The 5,423-nt window shown below is 43.3% G+C and overlaps 1 pseudogene; it reads left to right on the top strand.

The window, feature by feature from the left end:
• Positions 1 to 4,151: 4,151 nt before the first annotated feature.
• LOC130029572 (uncharacterized) lies at positions 4,152 to 4,265 on the top strand (annotated as a pseudogene).
• The last annotated feature ends 1,158 nt before the right edge of the window (positions 4,266 to 5,423 follow it).

Consider the following 5,423-nt stretch of genomic DNA (forward strand, 5'->3'; position numbering starts at 1 on the left):
TATTTGATATTGTCTTTTCCCTTGTTCTGTTTCTCCATATAACACAAAAGAGAAGATAATCTGGTATTTGTCCTCCTTCTGGCTTATTTCACGTAACATGATAGCCTCTAATTCATTCCATGTTGCAGCAAGGTGCTTGATTTCATCTTTTCTATCTTTTCTCATAGCTGCTTAGTGTTCTTATGTGTATATTCCACACATTCTTTATCTTTTTTATCTGTCATTGAATATTTAGGTTGTTTCCATATCTTTGCTATTGTACTAGGCACTACAACGAAAATAGGTGTGCATCTTTTTTGAGTGAATGCGATTGTGTAATGAGGGTAGAAACTAAGAGGAAGAATTGCTCAATCATTTGATTCTACTCATTTTGGAAAAATCTCCACACTGCTTTCCAAAGAAGTCGAACCAGACAGCATTCCCACTAGCAATGAATGAAAGTTCCTTTCTCACTACATCTTTGCCAACACTGATTGTCCCCAATCTTTTTGATATATGCCATTTTACTGATGTGAGATGATTGTTTTGAATTGCATTTCTGTGACAATAGTGAGGATGAACACTTTCTCATATACTTATTGGCCCTGTTTTCTCTCCCCATACTGTAATAATGTTATTAGTTTTTGGTTCCTGAGCTTTGTGATTACTTTTGGTGCAATAAAATTACTTTAAAAGGATACTCAAAACAAAAAATGAGTAAACTGTTAATATCCTTTATCATTTTAAACTGAGCTAAAACCATTCTGAGTTCTCAAAAAAACAATAAAGGCCTCTTTAGCAATATTTCCCAGCCGCTGTTCCCAAGCACAAGCTGAATAATTTGTTGCTTTTTCACTTTCCACATACCTCTGGAGTTCCACAACCAAATTTCTCTTTTGCCATTTGGACATGGTCCGCTAAACAAATTCTCCCTAGGTTCTCTTCTGCCTTCTTGTGAGATGAATTTATCCAACCATTCTCACTGCCCTTAACATATAGTTGCTAACATTGGGGTTTGGTATATATCACATCATAAACTGTCCCATTTTCCTCAGTAACACTCCCTCCTCCCCCAGTTCTCAATGCAGTTTTCTCAAAAAGTAAAATAAAAGTTCTCAAGAATATTGATGTCTACAAAGTCAAGTCAATGAGGGTGGACAACATAGAGACAGCTGTAGAAATAGACCGTTTGGTCTTGTTTTGAATCAGTGCCTGGCACTATAAAGCTCATCATCTTCCTGCACACAAGAGATGTGGCAGCCGAGGGGGTGAGGTAGGGCTGGGAACTCCCTAGGCATCCAAATACCCTGCTAGGGCTAATTCCACCACCTTGAGAGGTGCAGTCCCATAAAGCCCCGCCTGTGCTAACGGAGGCGCAGAGCCATTTCTGCGCTAGACTTCCCTGTAGCCCTCTGCACCCACCTGCTCCAAGACTCCACACACCCAATACTCTACCTGCCTCTGTCTTTGACCGTTGTCAACAGCTGTTCCTACAGGCCCGAAGTGCGACTGGAAGTTCTAAATGGGCTCCCACGGAGGCCCTACCCATGCTGCTGGCCCCCTTGGGCCCTGGTAATGCAACGTCCTACGCTTTCCTGGTGGCCGAGGTCTTCACGCAGCCCATCATCCCCTGCTGGTTGCCCTGAGTGAGGGGAGAGCTCCGCCTTCAGTTGCCTCCTTCGAGGGACGTCACCCTGACTACCTCTATGACGTTCACCGACATGGTGGCCGCTGTCGCTTTGCAGTCATTGTCTCTGCCGGTTGACTGCTGTCTGATCGGCATGCACAAAACACTCCTGCTATCCGACCCCAGGATCCTTGGCACTCGGCCGTTCACTGTGGTTTCTACAGGGCCAGTGTGGTGATCAAGTCCAGGTTATCTAACTTCTCCTGGCAGACGCTGCATATTATCAAACTTCAGTTGTTTGATGGTCCTGGGGTGGGGGTGGGGGGGTCTTTTCCTGGGATTTTGCTTCAGGTGGGAGTCGGGCTGCCTCCCGGTGGAGCGGTGGACGCACAGGACCCCTAACCTCTCATTTGCGCTACTTCCCTGCCACTTGTGTGAAGCTGCCAGTGACCCAGCTTTGTAATTTAAGCATTGCAGGGTGCAGAACAGCCTGCTGGCCTTGGTCATGCTTCGCTTGCCCTCTACCCTCATCAAGTGGACCGTGGCTCTGAGAGGCGTCTCTTAAGATGCTGGCCTGGGTCACGGAACACTTCAGGTATATAAACCTGTTCCCCAGTTTCCGGCTGCCTCTGGACCTTTCAATATCCCTACCCTCCATACTCTATGCACAGTCCCACAGTTCTTATGTACCAAAGATCATTAGTTCTCATACTCTAAGATAAATCCAGTCTTATTATTTTATTTGTTGATTTTGTATTTTCTTGTTCTCAATGACAAAGAAGCCATGCTGAGTTGGGTAAGTGGAACCCTGATCAGAAAGAAGATTTTAATAGAGAGAAAAAAATTTAATATGTTGTTTATGTGTTATTATGATTAGTGGCATAATCTTGAGCAATAACTATTAAATCTTACTACTTACAACTAGTATCTAGTGTTTCTCTGTCTTAGTATCCTGAAGAATACCCTCTTAATCTTTGCCAAAATCTAAATTTTGTTCTCATAGCTTTTTGGTTCTCTTTTCACTTGCAAAGTATCTTTATTTAAGGATGCCTAACAGGATCCCACATGGGGAGTGGGGTGGAGGGATCAAATTAGCTGTCTTGAACTCCACTGGAAGGCAATCTAACCTTCCCTCCAATAAGGACACACGTGCAAATAACATATGCAGGAAGTATGATACCTGCATATCCTATTGAAGCAATCTGTATCTATCAACTAAAAAAGTGACCACCCAAAGACAATTCACTGCAGTTACAAGGAATTTTTCCTCCCAGATTTTTGAGTGAAACATGGAGGAGAAATAATGACTTTGTACAAAATAAAAGCCCAGGGCATCACTAATCCACTTGTTTTAAAGGCTCTGTTAGTGCAGTTCATGACACAGTTGATTCAATTGTAGCAATTATTTTCAGCCCTAAGGAGAACAAAAATGTATAATTGTTCCTCCCTACCACCCCCCCCCACCCCCCAGCTAAGAGAACCAAAATAAATGTCAGATAAAGAGCTTTAGAAGAGAAATGTTATGTATTGGAAAGGAATCTTTAGCTTTCCTGTTATCATAGGGAATTGAGGGAATGACTTAAGGCAATGCTGCATTGTTTGTTTTTGTACTGTCAGCATGTCTGGAGTTTTTTCTTAGAAAGAAAGAATAGGAGATGGCCTGGCTGGAGTTTTCCAAAGTGTTTTTGCATATCAATAAACACCGAGGATGGGTGTCAGATTTCTGAAGGTGGAGGAAGGCCTCTCAGGTCAAGTCTGAAGACAGTAACCTTCAAATTTATTTGATATGCACTGATTAGTTTCCAGAAAGGAGTGTTGGAATGGTTTGGAAACGAATGTTGACTAAGATTTCTTAGGTGACCTGAGACAGAAAGAAAAGCCTTTTAAAACCCACAATGTGAAGAAAACAGCTTCAGGATGAGCAAAAGTACGGCATTTGTTGATAGAAATTTGGAGAGGCAGGACTTGGATCAAACTTTACAGTGCTCAGGACTTAACTCCTAGCTCTGTGTTCAGAGATCACTCCTGGAAGTATTCAGGGCACCATATATGATGCAAGGCAAGTGCCTTAATCCTTGTACTATCTCTCAGTTCTGGTTTATGGAAAATTTTCAGTTACTTTCTGTTTAAGATTTTTATCTGTTATTATTGATGTAGGCAGGTAGATAGGGAAAGGCCCTTGGCAATGAAAACTGGATTAACAAAGTTTCATGGAAGAAGAATCCTAGGACTGATCCACCTTGTGGATACAGAAAAGACCTGATAAGATCATTCGCAGACCCTGAGGATATAGGCCCCTCCCCATGAAGTTCTTCTTTTTGAAAATCCTCAGACCTATCTACCCCTCAATCCGATTAACTTTAGTGATTCAGCCCAAAGAAGAACATCACCACTCCCAACCTCCCTGGTAACCTCCTTAGCAATGGACTTTTACCTGGGAAGAAACCCCATGTGGGGGCAGGTTGGAGAAACCCTATAAAGGCCACCTTGGACAAAGGAAGCAAACGCATATGCTGCTGGATCCCATTGCTGCTTATGCCCACGTGGCTTTGCGCAGTGGCAGTATCGTAGCCAATGAGGTTTATCCGAGGCGCTATTATTGCTAATTGAAACTTTTCCCCCTCCACACTCTAAAAATCCTCCAAATAAAATTTATTTTACTGCTTGTCTACTGAAATTCCTTTCTGCGAGGAGAGACAAGAACCCAGTAACCCTGGGTCCCAGGTGGCAGAAGCGGTTGGGGAAAAAGTGACCATCTTTCTCCTCCCCGCTTCACCTAAATCACCTGCGGGGCCCACCGGCATCATTATTATAATTAGCTGGAGCGGTAGCACAGAGGTAGAGAGTTTGTGTTGCAAGCAGCCAACACGGCCAGCTGACCTGAGTTCGATTCCTCCACCCCTCTCAGAGAACCCAGCAAGCTATCGAGAGTATCTCACCCACATGGCAAAGCCTGGCAAGGTCCCAGTGACGTATTCGATGTGCCAAACACAGTAACAAGTCTCACAATGTTATTGGGCCCACTCGAGCAAATCGATGAACAACGGGAGGACAGTGATAGTGATTATTATAATTAGCTGGAGTGATAGCACAGCGGTAGGGCATTTGCCCGGCTTGATTCCTCCTCCCTTCTTGGAGAGCCAGGCAAGCTACCGAGAGTATCTCGCCCCCACAGCAAAGCCTGGCAAGCTACCCGTGACATATTCAATATGCCAAACACAGTAACAACAACGTCTCAAAATGGAGACGTTACTGGGCCTGCTCAAGCAAATGGATGAATAATGGGAGGACAGTGTGTGTTTATGCTTATAATTAAATTTTTTACACGTAAAAAGTGAATTGATGTAAAGTCAAATACTTATATCAATAAGTATTATATTAATGTCATATTAATGACATTCAACTCTACGTCTCCTTGTACAAGTTGGTTGTAGGTGAGGCTAGGAGCCCTCTGGTTTAGAGATCAATGGTTTTAAAGTAACTCCATTGCTGTCTCAGGTAACTTTGAGCAGTTTACTTTCTTTCAGCTTTGTGATCCTCAACTATAAAATGTTTGGATTAGACACACAAATCTCTAAAGGCAACTGTGAGGAATTAAATAATAAGTGCCCAGTTAACAAATGGCTTATTTTTGATTGCCACTCAATGCCTCTTTTGCAGACCACAACACCCAAAAGGAGAGAGAGAACAAAAGGGAATGCCCTGCCACAGAGGCAGGGTGGGCTAGGGGGGATAGGGGTGGGAGGGATACTGGGATCCATGGTGATGGAAAATGGGCACTGGTGGAGGGATGAGTATTTGATCATTGTATAATCAA

The sequence above is a fragment of the Sorex fumeus genome, unplaced genomic scaffold (assembly GCF_029834395.1).
Source record: "Sorex fumeus unplaced genomic scaffold, SorFum_2.1 ptg000003l, whole genome shotgun sequence".
Classification (NCBI taxonomy): domain Eukaryota; kingdom Metazoa; phylum Chordata; class Mammalia; order Eulipotyphla; family Soricidae; genus Sorex; species Sorex fumeus.